Genomic DNA, 16,615 nt, shown 5'->3' with positions numbered 1-16,615 from the left:
GGATTGTCTACCTGAGGTAAATTGGTAGAAAGTTTTCTTTTTTCCATTTTGCAAGGCTAAAAGGATGTAACTTCGGATTACTGGTATACATATCCCTTGCTGTGTGGAGAAAGAAGATATATGTAGTGGAAGAGAATGAAAGTATTATTCAGAGAAAAGTGGAGACAAGCAGTGAAGAGAAAAAGAAATGTCTGGACAGTGATTGAGTCCCTGTATTCAGTTGTCCTTGAGGCTAAACCCCGGTACTCTCTGGCAATAAGGTGCACAAAATCCCCTACTTTTTAGGCTAAAGAGAATGAGGGTTTGTTTTGGTTTTGGTTTTGCAACAAAAGGAGTCAATCAAATACATAGACAGTTGTGTGCCATGTAGCCTCTAAGATGAAAAGGGGAACAGGTACGAATTGCATGTGACTAGGTTAATCAGGAAATACGAGCAGGAAGTTAGTACATCCTCTATGTCATTTATGCATTCTACTACAGAATAGATTGTTCAATAACTGAGAAGTTCTAGATTCTTCGGTGTGCTTTTTTTTTTTTTTTTTTTTTTTTTTTTAACTATTTCTTTACTCAATTCAAACCCTGCTGGCACGAACTTTGGATTCTTTTCCCCCTCCAACAGTGATCCAAAATATGAAATATACTGTTAGCTTTCTAACATTCTCTTTCCCCTAGAAGGAAGATGAGAATGAGGGGAGGACAGGCAAACTGGAATGTTGGTCTATTGCATGTTCTGTCTTGCTGTCCTCAGTGGTGATGCTCTCCTGACTACTCTATGTGATATTTCCTGCCACCATTGTCAAAATTGCAATGTCCACTCAGATCCTAATTAGCTACAACTGAGAGAGCTATTAAGTTGCATAAAAATAGTCCTGTGTTATTTATATGAAGTCAAACAAAAATGTATCATTATTAAATGTTAGTTCACATGACAGTGGTGCAGTAAGATACCAGGGACATCTGTGAAAAAATTATTGTACTGGAGGTCAGAAAGCCCAAGTTTGGGTCGCCCATTTATTATTAGTGTGTGTCCTCTGTCAAATAGCTATAATTCTCAGAACCCTATTTACTTTTATGTAAAGAAAGAGGCTGGACTTGAGGGGCCTCATACTCAATGATTGTACATTGCTAAGTGTAGTATACGAGTATAGCATCTAAATATGCAATCCCCAAATTTCATTCTCCATAAAACAGGTAGAGTTGGGATGAGATAAACACACTTCTGAACAGGAAATCGTACAAAATCATTTCCTAATAACTTTCTGGTGTTTCTATTCTGGACTAGGGAAAAGTAAAATAAAATTCTCCTTAGTCAGAAAACTTCATTTCATGAAGTCTAGGCAAAAATGGGGATTCTTCAAAACTTATTCATCAAACTTGGCCTGATTCACTCACAGAACTATAAAGACTAAGTTCATTATTACTGTTGATAATATTATAGTTTGGGAAGAAAAAAAGTGGGATGGTAGAGCAGGAATAAATCCTTTGCCTTATAGATTTGGAAAAGATAAAGGATGCTGAGGCCCAGGGCACCCAGGGTTTAAAATTGTATTCCTATGTCTGCACTGATGAGAAAGCCAACTGGGAACGTATCTGTGTGTTGGTGGGAACGTATCTGTGTGTTGATGGGAACGTATCTGTGTGTTGATGGGAACGTATCTGTGTGTTGATGTTCTCCGGCATTAGGTTATCCTGGGTGAACCTAAGACTAAATAATTCAACCTCAGCATTGGGGACAAAGATTAAGAGACTGCTTTGGCTCTGGCAAGCATCCCTGTTAGTTTGCCTGTCTGCTGCAAAGGAAGCGATGAACAAATGGGGGACAATATGACCACAGTGATGTCAAGTCCATGGCTTTGACTCCTGAAGCCAAATGGGTCTTTTGTTTGTTTGTTATGTATACACGCAGAGATATCAAACTTCACAACTAGAAAGTCAACCAAAACGTTCTACACAACAGGTTGGGTAGAAAACAGATTGTTTTTCTTAGTTTGTTGGAAATCTTTTGAAGAGATCAGAGGAACCAATCTCCTAGGAAGTCATAACTTCCCAAGCTCATACTTCTTTAGAGCTTTGTTAGACCATACGTTAGCTGCAGTTCAAGGCAGACTCTCCGAGCCCAGCTAAGCATTTTACAAATATTTAAGCCACATGTCTTTCATTTCGGTTTTATCCCACTATTTCTGGAGCCAATAACAGTTGAGGTAACACCTAGTAAATTTAAGTAGCATTCTGGAAAAGATGGTGCTCTCTCTTTTGCACAGATATGTATGTAATATTTGACATTTACCATTCTTTATCTATAGTTTAAAAACAGAGCTAAATTTAAGTTATTAAACTTACACAGTACAATGTTGTGATAAATTCTATTAAGTTATTATCTCTGATGTGTTACATATTTTCGTGCTTAGAAAAAAAATCACTGTTCTGCTAATTCTTCTAAATATCACATTATACTCAGCTTTTTATACCAAACACCAGGTGATGAATTTTTATCAAAAGCAGTAAAATCCGACCAGTGAAAACAAATAGTATAAATGGACATTGACTTTTCACAGATATTTCTTTTTTCTTCATCTAAGGGCATACTGGAAATATATCTTTAAAATTTTGTGTTTCATTCTATAATAAATTGCCGTTTTAAAGACTGATGTTAATTTACCCTAATATTACAAATTACTGCATTTTGTTGACATCAATTACACTGAAGAAAAGAAAAAAAAACATTTTCTAAGATAAATTGCACAACCTTGTGGATAATCACCATGAACTTGTAGAACAGCTTATTAGCTGTAAAGGATTAAGTGACAGTTTAAAAATATTGCTTGGGACCATCGGAACTCATCTCATTAGAAGATAAAAGCAGTATACTTTTAACACTGAGGCTGACAATTTTTAAATCAGGTGATTATATCTAAGCTATGTGACCTTTTTAAATAAAAGCAATGTGGGAAATTCGATTTTAAATGGTAGAGAATAGTAAGTTATCTAGGGAGACTCCACCATAAGGTCAAAGAGCAATAGGACTGAGAAACTGTAATGATTATAGAATAATTAAGCGCAATTTTTTTCTACCTGAAGACAGAGAGGGCAAAGCCACAAAAATATGCATTGGTGATGGCTCTGTAACTTTTCTCTTGTGGTTATTCTTGAGAATGAAGAGCCACTCAGCTTAAAAATGAAATATGAATTTGAGGAATGGTATCTTAACTCCACTACTATTTTTATCTTTATATACTAATTTAAAATATTTTCTTTTACTCAATTTCCAGAGCTTCAACTTTTCCATTAATCTATTTGTGATAATCATCATTTTTAAGATTGAAAAATAATCATTTTGAATCTTTTTTTACCTATTTCATCTTTATATGAGAAATGCTTCTTATAACTGGCCAACCTTTAAATTTAGTGAACTGAACGTTCTCCAGTTTGAAAGCTTCATTCCTCATGTTCTTCCCAGACACTACAGACATTCCTCTGGGGTTATTCTGTGGGCAATACAGTTCACGTTGTGTGGGTTTTGTTCTCTCATTTTGAGTGTGGAGGAAAGCACTGCACAGATGCAGAGTCCCCAGGGGAGGTAGCACTGATTAACTGCCACTCACAGCCAAGCTGCACAATGCCGTGAGTTTAAACTTTCTTATTGGCACATCTTTGCCCCAAAACTTTAATAGATCCTCCTTATCTACATAATAAAATTTAAAAAATCCTCTACCTGGCATTAAAACGTTCTCAAACCTGGTCCTGTCACCTGTGATGATTTCATTGGTTCTACACACAAGGTAGTCTGAGTAAACACAGGTTAGGATCTTATTGTTAAAGTGTCACACCTGTAATAGGGAAGACATTGCTTTGAATATTAAGATTAGGTGTCATATGGAAAAGGGGAAGTGATTGGTGAAGTTGACTACCAGGTAGGAAGAGAGCATACCTACACAATGGGTGAGTAAGAGCTGGGACAAAAGAGTTAGGCTAGTACATGCATATGAGTGGAACTAGCCCCTAACAAATCAATCATATGCCATTTTCTATAGCTGTGCTGTTAAATATGACAGCCAGTCGCCATAGGTGGTGATTAAACACTTGAATTAGGACTAAGCCACATTGAGATGTGTTGGAAATCTAAAACACACATAGGATTTTGAAGACTTAGTATGAAAAAAGGAGTGTAAAATATCTCATTAATAATTTTTATATTGATTATTTGTTGAAATGATAATATTTTGGACATATTGGGTTAAATAAAACATATTAAAGTTAAAAGAAAATCAGTCACATAGACCAGCTTAGAGCAACTACACAGGCCATACTGAGCTCTCACTGTTGGGAGCTGTGTCGCTGGGTTTGAAAGCTTAAAATGTCAGCTCTTTGAGGGCCTGGAGCCAAATAATCTCGTATCTCCAGATTCTAGAACAGTGCCAGCCACAGAGTAAAGCTAAAAAAATAAAATAAAATAAAACAAAAAAAATGATTAATTAATTAAATAATGAATGGTTTTCTGACAACGTTCAGGCAATATATTTCTTCTACTCTCATGGGCCTCTGAGCTCAGTCCTGGTTATGATTCTTCTGAAACATATTGTCAATGACTGGCTAGGATGGGTGGGTAGGTGGGTGGATGGATGGATAGATAGGTGTAAAGGCATTCACCTTGGGATCTTTTTAAAGTGTTGATGAGATTATGAGCTTCTTGGGAAAATTAGAGATTTAAATAGTATCATACTTTCCATATACAGACAAAATAAAATACAGTTTTATTTTGCCTTCCCTTCAGTTCTTCTAATTTCAATATGAATTAGAAAACGTTGAGTTTATAAGGATTAAAAGTTTAAAAGTTGAGCTAAAAGGATTACTGCAACAGTTGTTTATTGGTTTCCTGATGACTCTAAAAATGTGTATTTCGTCATCCTGACATTCCTGATCCACTTATCCCACATTATTTTCTTCTGTAAATGTCACCCTCTATATTTTCACTGTATATATACAGAGGGTGCCACAAAAATGTATACACATTTTAAAAAAGGAAAAAACTACTAAAATTGTAATATATACTGATAACAAAAGATGAACACAAGTCATGTTTGACTTCTGCAATTACAAGAGGTGCTCAAAGTGGTTACCATCAGCGTCCAGACACTTCTGATTACAGCAAACTACTGCTTGAGCAACATTGACCAAAGTGTCCACTGGTATACATTTTTTTTTGCACTCCCCAGTATACACACACACACACACACACACACACACTCACACAGGGTGCCAAAAAATGCATACACATTTTCAGAAAGGAAAATACTGTATTAAAATTACACTGATGGTAACCACTTTGAGCACCTCTTGTAACCACATTATATTGTATTCATCAATACAATTTATTAAACGTGAATTGTATTCATCTTTTGTTATTGGTACATATCAGAGTATTACAATTTTAATACAGTTTTCCTTTCTTAAAATGTGTATACATTTTTTTGGCACCCTCTGTACATATATGGTTATATATTTATTATCTATCTCCCTTTATTAATTCCTAAGAAGGCAGAGACTTTTTTCCCAGTGTCTACAGTAGAGTCTGGCAGCTGCCAGATGGTCAACATACATTGAGGAATGAACGAGTTGATGAATAATTAAAATGGATGCATGCTCTGTATTCCTGAGAGCAGTTTCAGGAAGAATTGTAGAAAAGAGTCATTCTTTGTCCACAAATACAATACCAGGCATGGAATGTGACTGGCAAAGAAACAAAAAAGTATATGAAGAAGGGAAGAAAAAAAAACTAGATAAACTAATTTAGTTAAAAATTGAATTATTTTTATTTCAGAAATAAGGAAAATAGATCTGCAGACTCATCAACTCTCATAATTTTGTGTGTTGCCAAGTCAAGTTTAAGATGTAATAAGTGTAAGGAAAAGTTTTCTCTTGTAATAGTTAGTTGAACATACAGAAGTTAGTGAACGTGCAGCTCTATTTTTATCACACTGTGATGCAACAGTCTTTTGTATAAATAAATGCCAACAACATGAGGGACACAAAAAAGGTTTCCAAAGACGCATAATCTGTGCAGGCATAAACTGAGGGGAGACAGAGTTAAAAGCAAGGCCACTGACTAACCTAGACCGGTTTGTAGCCAGGATGGAATTAGACGAATGTTGGAATAAAAGCATACTCTTATTTTTACCAGTATGTGTGTGTTTTTTGGTCATTTCAGAATCTGGAATTTTCAAGAATAATGTTTTTCACAACCTGCCTTTCCTTATTCTCTTTGCTGTACTAACTTTCTTTGACCTTTTCCCACAGAAGTCTCAATTTTCTACACAGTTTATCTTGTTTTGTGCGAAACAAAGCAGAAACAAAGATTAAAAGATGGTGCATGTCTAAGTTGATGGTGAGAAGATGCTGAGATGAGTTTGTAAAGCAGCATTTCCATTCGCAAAGACAGGGCAATTCTGGGGCTGGAGGAAGGGGAAGATAAAGCTGCTCACCCTGGTGGGAGCAGATACAGCATGATTCCTAACAATGAAAGGAAAAGCAAAGATTGTTTTTGTTTTTTAATTGCGTAGATCCAGAAACACAGTGGAAAGAACTTGGGACCAAAAATCTGAAATTCAAGGAAGTTGAACCAAAGAGTTAAAATATTTGAGCTTATATTTGGATGAGCTCAAATATCATACCTGGGTCCTGATATGATAATGAAAAAAAGAACAGAAGTGAGAGAATTCGAAACAGGAGGTTACCTTGTGGGAAGAATAAACATTTGCAAGTATGTACAAAATGTCCTAGAAGTCTTTTATTCTAAGAACATGGAGGATTGAACACTTATTTAGCAGGCATCTCTGGGGCTCACAAGCTCCTGTGACAGGGTATGGGTTAAAACAAGGATGAGACACAGTCCCTGACCTTGAGGGGTCTAGTGAGTCCCAGGTTGTGAGATTTGTTTTAATAAAAAAACAATTTCATCTCAGAAGTTAAGGTCAGAGTACTCACAGTAAAAGAAGAATTCATCTAGCCCATAGTCGACTTAATGTCTCAAAATCAAATGAAATAAAAGGCTACCCTCACAGACATCTTTGTGAACCACAGGCATGGTCCTTAAAATATACTTTTTGTTATTCTTCCTGCGTCTGCTAATCTGAACTATAAAACTAGTCATTACCTGGTGGCAAGTGGGATTGCTACCTATTAATAAGCACTATGATTTTTATAGATACAAGGGAATAGAAAATGACAAAACAAAAGCTATACTTTAAGGATATAAAGAGCATGTATTTAATAGAAAGCAATGTGAGGCTTCTAAAAGATCAGATTTCTCTTTAGAAGAAACAGTACTAGAGATAGGAATACTAATTGGATTTTTTACGGAATGAGACAATGATGAGCAGAACAACCATCGTGTCTTAAAAAGAGACGAGGAAAAGGGAGAAACAATGACTTAACACCTAGAACTGTGTGTAATGGCATAATACTGTTACCAAAACTTCGTATTTCCAATCAGAATTTAAATTGAATGCTGATAACATTTATTAAACTCCTATAACTATGTGGCATGCTGTGGGAACTACAGACTAAACCAAAGATCCAGTCACAATCTTCAAGAAACTCCTAATTTATTTATTAAAATAACCAGAATTGGAGGCACACTTTGCAATAAGAGGAAAAAATGTTAGTGGGATAAAGAGAAAACAGGACTTCTACTACAGATTAAAAAAAAACACAAAAAACTTTAGTAGTAAAAATTTGAGTTGGCGTAGTTTTTATTTTTAAAATACTTTTAGTAACTCATTTGCTAGGCAACAGAGCAGCGTAGTAGAAATGAGGGCAGGTTTTTGAATCACAGCTCTGTCACTTACTTGGCCTTATTTAAAAATCTTCTGAATGTCATTTTCTTTGCTTGTAAAGGGGGAGTATCAAATTGAGCACAGTAATATAATGAGGATTAAGTGGAATAGTTTATGTTAAGTGCTTAGCACAGAGCATGATATTAAGTCTTCAATAAATGTCAGATATCATCTTAATTGTCACTGTCTTCATCATCATCATCATCATCATCATCATTGTCACTATTGGAGTATTATGGGAATTATAACAGATTAAAAAAACAGCTCTAGTGGCATCTAGTGGTATTGCAAAAATGGTAAAAATTCTATCTGCACAATATGTATCTTATTTTTCAATGGATATTCTTATCCCTAGTTTGCAAACGGGAAAACTAAGAAAAATCAAATGGTTTGCCAAAAGCCACAGAGAATTAATAATGACACTGTGCAAATGGCGCGCTCTCATGATTAGAAATGTGGGTTGTAGAGCCAGATTACCTGGGTTGAATCCCTGACTGAACCACTGTGTGACTCTGGGAAAGTGACTTACCTTTCTGTGCTTCAATTTTTATCATCTCTAAAGTAAGATTAATGTTAACGACTATCTCTTAGCATGATTACACACCAGTAGCCTATACTTTAGATCACTATGGCAGAGATATTTATTACTCACCCTATTTACAGACGGTTGCCTACATTTCATAGACCCTTTGCAGTTAGGCCATGTGGCTATTTCTGACCAACGAGTGGTAAGATCAGTGTCATTTCTGGACCAAATCATGTAAGAACTGGAGGGAGACTCTTGCTCTCTCTCTGCCCTTACTGAGGTGATCTGGAAATTGCATGTTTGATAGGGCAGTTTCACAGATCAAAGCAGCTTGGATCACTGAGTCACTGCATGGAGATAGTTTCCTTGGAAAGTCACCTGACCTGCACTATAATTTCCCTGGGCAAGATGTAAACCTCGTTGTGCAAAGTCACTCAGAGTTCTGGTTTACCTTTTTATGATGCATAACCTAGCCTGTCCTGATTGTACAATCATGACACAGTGTCAGACCTAAAGCTTACCTATCATATGTATATTGGGAGCTCAGAGTAATAATGAATACCTTTGAATGAATTACAATCACAAGGCTATTGAAAAGATCAGGAAAAGTTGTATTTCCTTCCTTTGTCCTTCATATTTGACCCTTGCCCAATATTCTTCCCAGGCCTGACCCACTGAAATTGCTAGCTATAGTGTCAAATGCAGTTGATAATGTGGCATCAATAATTTATTTTTAAGAGTCAATTGCCCCTAATCATCTCCTTACCCAGAAGTCAAGTATTCTCTAAGCAAAAATTCTCTAAGACCTCTCAGCAGCCCTAAGCAGGTGGTTCAGCTTGGGAGAAGAAGAGATCTATGTACAAATTAGATAAGGTTATTCAATTCCATAAAGTGATCCTTGATTAGTTCCAGAACTCAAGTAATTATGGTGCCCTTACACAACAGTACCCAATAATGTCTGCTGGTGACAGCTATGATGTGGAGGGAGCATGGTTCACAACCAGGTAGGAATCTGGAAATACCAGAGGTCCTTAGAAAATAAAAATAAAAACAATTAATTAAAATGTTTGGACAGAAGAACATCCATTATGTTATTCATTAAGATTTAAAACTCTGTTATTCTTTGATTTTAATCTAGGTTTTCCAACCTCACAAGAAATTTCCTGTTTATCAAGGGGCCATGTTAAAAAAAACTCAGAATAGGAGCTGAGGAGCCCAGATTTGCATAAAACTCAGAACAAACATTTCTGACTGCCTTTCTTGAATTCCATCAGAACAATTCCATTTGGCAGTCTCCAAAAAGGAACAAACTGAATAATATCTCAATGGTTCTGGAGTCTAGCACAAGTGCAAGCAAACACATAGTAGAATTTATGAGTGCAGAGCTGCCTTTTCCTGGAAGGGCATAGTTGAGTGTGTGATAACATAAAGCTAGGCTTAAAGTAAGTCAACAGTTCAGTTTCAAGGGGAGAAGTTCAGGGTAATTCCTGGTGTCTCCTGTGTATTGTACTAATGGGTGTCCCCAAGAGTCCAGTCATCTACTGACTTATTAACCAAGTATGTGAACTACAAGATTAAAGAATGAAAAAGGCACCCAGAATTTTAGAAGCTTCTTCAGTTAAATCATGAAAATTGGTATACACACAAGAGCCAACAGCTGTTGTTTTCCAATGAGCATTGTCCATTCTAAAACTGATTGAAGAGATCCCTCCCCTAAAAACAAACACAAAACTATGTTGATTCAGAAGATTCTCTTATCTACCCCCTAAAACATATCCTGAAACTACAGTTTAGTTTCTTTTAATACAATTTCCTAAATCTCTTATGGGTGATACAATTTCATTATGCAAATGGTTTGGTTGAAGTATTTATTTTATAAAGCAGCCAGAGGCTAAAATTTCCCACTGAATCTTATTCTTTAGGCTCCCAAAGAGACTCTCTTTCCATGAAATGCCAGGCTATAAACGACTGTTTTGGCTGTGATTTGTATGAGACGGAGGCTGAATACAGAATAAATATTCAATAAGGAGTCCAGAGGGAACTCACATAGCTCTAAGCATGTAGCTATCGATCCTTGGGACTCAGCATTATCTAACTGGCCACTGACCTGGTTTCCTAAATGAAGAGTCTGTTTTAGAATGATGAATGGGTGTTTAGGGGAAATACCCATAGCTAACATTATTTTAGATACTTTGCAGCCATTTCTACCAGGAGCCTGTGCAAAGTTCACTTACAGCATACTTTCCAGGGACCAGATGGTGAGGAACATCACTCAGCCAACAGATGTGCCTTTCTGGTGTCAGATTGTCTTTGCACATAGAAGGGCCAGGGGGCATAAAGGCAAGTGGGCACAGTCTGATGTTAATAGACCGGTTATTTTTTGTTATGTGTATCAGTTTACCAGTGGATTAGGAGATTCTGCAACTATAGATCTGACATAGACCATATTTTGTATGTTAAGTACTGCAAATCAGCTGTTAACAGCCACGATTTATTACTCTCTTATTTACCCTCTGCTAATAAGGGCTAGTGCAGTGGGTACCTTGGTGCAATCCTTTCATTAGTGTCCCACAGTAGAATATTTATGATGCTGTTCTTGACTCATGGAGATATATTTTCCATCCCTGCATACCAAGTTACCATGCAAGTTTCATGATGGGGAATTTTAAAAGAAAACAAAAAGAAGTTTGGCTAGTTATAATAATATTATAATACTGTAGTCACTCTATATAGGAAGTCAGCAAACTAGGAAATTCTTAAGCCTGTAAAACAATGCAAGTAAGAATGTGGTGTTAGAATGTTTCCTCAAACTGACTGACGCAAGACATAAAGTCTCTGACATCCAGAAACATGGTAAAGTAGGACGTAGGGTAGCTGTCTTAGAATCCTGAATGAAGAGAATGTTGAAAGCTCTTTCCAGTTATTCTTCTTCTAGGAAAAAGAATTTGTAAATTTATGATTTCATATAAATCATGTCATCTTTTTGTTTTCTACAATGTTTTGTTTTATGAGAAATATTCATTAGGATGGGTTAGAATATTTTCCTTTAAAAAATAGTTTTATTTTTAAATTCTTCTATTATTTCTGGGATGGTTTGCTAAGCTTGATTTGCTTTATTAGGCCAGTTCTACAGCACCGTGTACAGTTATATACCATTTAGTTGAAATGGAATCATCTACCTCATTTGTATATGACATTTAAATCACCACTCATGATGGAAATGGTAGTTTAGCATACGGCCTTCTTAGTCATAGTAGAATTGCAAACCAATGCTGAAAGGAATATACACTACATGCATGGTTAAAGATAAAATTTCATATATAGGTCTAAGTCATTGTCTGGGCTGTTATTGTTCTGTTATTCCTGAGATTCTTAACATTAATCTTTACAAGTTTGAGAATAACTGCTGTATTCTTATTTATCAGTAAAGAAACTGAGATATAAAGAAGTTTAGTACCTGTGAGAGCTTCTGACCAAGGTGGACAGTAGTTGAATTAAATTTTTTAGAATCCAATTCTTTGTTCCTTTCACTGGTAAGACTCCTCTGGATTGTCTCACAACTTCACTGCTCTTCTTTGCATTGCTTTACAGTGACATTGAGCTAGAAGAGATCATTTGGGGCTTGCCAAACTTTCTATTAGTTACAGTTAACAATCACATATGTGTCCTATTTTTCTCAGGCCACACTCAAAATTGGGTCACACCATTTTCATGACCAGGGTTCCTCTGGCTCTTGTCCCTTCTCCTTGGGGAGACTGCCTACTCCCTTTGCTGTGTTTCCTGTATCTCAGGAGTACAGGGAGGGGGCTTCTCATGTGGGCTCACGAATACCACTCTCAACTACTACATGGTTTGCTTGGTTTTCCTTCAGTCCTCCTCCAGCACCCATTGTTATTGTTTGTGATGAACCCTCTGACTCCCCCAATTCCTTCACCCTCCCAGTCCAATGTTGCCCCCACTGGCTCAAACTGATGGCTATTAAATCATGCTGTCTCAGGTCCTTCAGTACAAAGCCTTCAGTACAAGTGTGTGTGAGGTGCAGAAGTGCAAGTGCTGTCAATGATTGACTGGGACCCTTGAAGAGCATCTCATCAAAGGAGCTCCCCTCTCCCTACTGTTTTTAAGTTGCACCATGGTTAAAAGCGTAGGCTTTGGAGGCTCAATGAATAGTTTCAAATCCCAACACTTATTGTGTGATCTTGAACAAGTTTCTTAACCTCTCTGTGTTGTAATTTACTTTGAACATTATAAATAAAAACAATACCTATCTTAAGAGGTTGTTGAGAAGATTCCATAATTTCAAGACACTTGGAATAGTTATGTGACCCAGTGTGCGAACACTGTAAATGTTAGCTTACTTGGCTACTACGTGCCAAATCAGTGCCACCTTGTATTTCTAAAGCCTCAAGGTGATGCTTATACAAACAGTTCTTTCAATTTTTACATTTAGTGACCCCATTCTCACCTCAATCCTGTTTTTGTCAGGAATCCCTGGGGGCTGGACTGAAAGACCATCTGAAAAGAGAACTATGTTTCTACTTTGTTCTAAGCCCTTGTAGACTGTGTGTGATATTCATCAAAACTTACATGCCTCCTTTTAATTCATTCTTTCTCAAAGGCTACCCATTACCCCACATTAATAGTCTCCTAGTGGAAGGGAACCCAGTAGATATAAAGGCACATCTGAACTCTAAGTGAGCAAGTAAGGCTTAGTCTGGGAACCTTGCTCTATAGAGAAAGTTTCAGAAGAATTATTCTTTTAGTTGCAATACATTTATAGCACAGATTTTTTCCCCCAATCAACATTTACTCTAGGTAAAGCAAGTTCTCATGTACCTTCAGCTAGAAGTTCTATATACCCACACTTTGAGGAATCATGCGTTTCAACTAGACAGGTACAATAGGACATAAATAGTTAGAGAAAGGCAATTTCTTGTCACTACATTCCCTTCCCCATCTTCTGTAGTATTTCATAATGTAGGTAAGCCATGGTGATATCATTTAACTGAGAAGAGCAGATCTCATAAAAATTGCATAAACTTTCAGCAAAGCTCCTTCCTGTTAGCAAGCCTAATCTGCAATATAGTTCATTCAGTAAGAAAAATTTACTCTCATATTTTAACTAAATGTGTATGAAACCCACGGTGTCCAGTATTTTCTACTGTTCATTTACTAAACTCTGCAGGTCTTGTTTTGTAAGCGTGCTGACATTTAACTGATGGCATGGCCAATGGATGTGCTACAATTCAACTCACCAAATTAGAATGGGTCCCTATTAAAAAACCCTAGCCATTGATATAACTCTCTGACTTTACTCTTGCTCACCAATACCCCAGAGAATGTTCTCTTTTAAGTACAGTAATATCATCTGTGGATTTTTATCAAAATCTGAATTCACGGGCCATAATTTGTATCCTTGGAGACTTCCTGTTACATGCCTTTGAGCCCTGTACTTGTGCCAGCCCAAACTTGCAGTTAATAGAGAGTGTCCTGCATTTTAGTGGAACTGCATCTTTGCACACACTGCTCTCTCCATTTGCGATGCCCTCTGCCTCTCCTTCACCTTCTTTGCCTCATTTACTTCCACTCATCCATCAAATCTCATTGTAGGTATCAGCTCTTCAGAGCCAGCGATCGGTGTCTAGAACTGATACAGTGGACTGTTCAGACCCCATCACAGCACATGTGACCCTGTGTGATATAAACAGTTGCCGGTTTCTGGTCCTCACCAGGAGGTGAAATTCTTAGGACAGAAACTGGCCCTTTTACACCTATATTCCCAGTGGCTCGCACAAAGTTTAGCACATAGTGACTGTTCAATAAATATTATTAAAAAGAAAGAAAGAAAAAGAAAAATATAGAGCTGCTAGTGATTATATCAGCTAAAGAATTAATTTGAATTTTTGCGAATTAACAAATATTTAATTACAAAGAGTTGAGAGAAAGGGGAATAAAAATAAAGTATGTAGAGGCCTATACATGTTGGAACATATGGGAAGAGATGACTAAAAAGACTTGACTTATATTTACTACGTATTTTGTGTATTTGGGTATAGCTCTTTACATCTATAGAAGTACTAATTAACATTCATAGAGTAATTGAATTTCTCTTACTGGGTTTTAATACAAATAATGACCTTATAGCATCATCATCCTTATTATAGCCATTTTGCAGATAAAGAAATGTAAATTAAGGGCCTTGCCCAAGATTGCACAGTCACAGTGGTAGAAACAAAATTCAAACCCAGGTCTTCTGGATCTAAACATCAAGCCATGTGGCTTATTTTGTATGAAAACTATATTTAGATTCAAAATTTTCACTACTAAAGAGAAGAAAGAAAGATCTGGAAAATGATGCATCATAGAAAGACCTGCTCTAAAGAGCATGAGCTCTGATGTCTCCGTGTACTCAGTACAAATCTGGGAGCAACCATTTACTAGCTGTGTAGTTCTGAAGTCAGTTAGCTTCTTCTAGCATGACTGTCTCGCCCTTAAATGACAGATGCTCGTCCAGTCCTGAGCAGTCTTATTGCAAGGATTAGAGATGTGTAAATAGTTCCTAACACACAATCCACATTCCCCTCAAAATGATTATTCTTACAATAGTTAGTGCTGTACTGTTTTGCATTGCATAACGATAGGAACAGAGGTGCAAACTCATTAATGATGAATATCGTGTAAAATTGTAATGACCAATGTTCATGTAAATTAAGAAGATCATTTTCATCCTGTTGCATTTTTTGTCCTCCTGTGCAAAGTACAGTTCATATTTTGGGGCTCATTGTTTGGTTTGCACAAATAGAAAGTAAAAACTTTCAAGTATGCAAATGCTTGATGACACAACAAAGGGAACTTCACAAGCAAATGCATTACTGTGCATTTCCAGGTAATGTAAGCAAAGAGATAATTATTTGCCATCCCTCGAATGTGCCAAAGCAGAAGAAAACACATTGTAATTTGCACAGCTATGGGAACGATGTTCAACATATGAGCTGTGTGAGCCTTGATGTTGGTAACCCCCTACGGCAGATATAATAGCCAGTTATGTTTGAAAAATTGGCATGTTCTGGGCAAATTCCTGCATACTTGAGTCGGCCTTGTTGATTTCCTTTCAACTCAAACCCAAGTCAGGCCAAGTTCCTCCATTACTGAACAACAATGTGGCAACCAGAAATGAATTTTTCCCCACCCTTTTTCCCCCAATCCCTCCCTTCAGACAAATCATCCTGCCCAGATTTCAAAGAAATCCCAGAGAGGCCTACTTGCTGTTAAATCTCCAGGACTCCAGCCAGCACAAATCAAGAAAATGGTTTCCAGGTGCAGACTGCCTCCGCCCTCCTCCCTGCTCACTTTAAAATCTGGTGATTGCTCCAAGCTTTAATCAGGAGATGGACGATAGGGGGAATAAGAGGGTAACCTTAGGATTCAAAAGTGCACAGAAAATTATTTTGCCTTTTTCATTTTAGTGGAGTCATATCCATTCTCCAACACATATCACACAACCCAGCATGATTAATTCTGTCTCTTTGTCAAGCCTCAGACCCCGAATAACTAGGATACATTATCTGAACTATAGAAGGAGCCCTACAGAGTAAGGTTTTCACAAAGGTAGTTCTAATCCAATGCTATTACTATCTCCCAGTCACCATTTCACACAAAGCTGTAATTGGTGGGAAAATTGCCTACTTTTCACAATCATCCTGGATTTTCTAAATTCAAGTAATAGCAGATAATTATTACCAAACAAAACATTGAAGGGAAACATCTTTGGGAAACTTTTCTAGACATAATAATATTCACAGTGGTAGAATACTTCAGATGCCAATGTTTAGAGCGAGAACCATTGACCCCTTTCTTCTCTTCATTTGGTTTAAACTGTAGTAATTTCTCCTGTGCCCCAAAACCAGGGTATTTTTATTCTGAACTCTCCTGGACCTTTGTTTTCTGTATCCCTATAAAGAATATTCTTTCATACTGTCAAAATATGAAAGCCTTAAGATTCTGTTCTATAACTATGAGTAAATCTTCTGTATTTTTTTCTATAGTCTAAACATTTTAAAGCAAATAATTGTGTTTATTACATCATTATTACATAAGTATTATTCATTGTGAACAGTGAGATTTACAACTTGTTGAGAAGGAAAGCATATCCCTATCTCTAAACTTGTGCTATACCAAGGACATGTTTCTAATGTCAAGGTCAGGGAGGTTTTTTTTTGTTTGTTTGTTTGTTTCTTCACCCCATCAAATCCTTGGA

The sequence above is a fragment of the Rhinolophus sinicus genome, linkage group LG04 (genome assembly GCF_036562045.2).
Source record: "Rhinolophus sinicus isolate RSC01 linkage group LG04, ASM3656204v1, whole genome shotgun sequence".
Classification (NCBI taxonomy): domain Eukaryota; kingdom Metazoa; phylum Chordata; class Mammalia; order Chiroptera; family Rhinolophidae; genus Rhinolophus; species Rhinolophus sinicus.
This window is presented reverse-complemented; position numbering follows the sequence as displayed.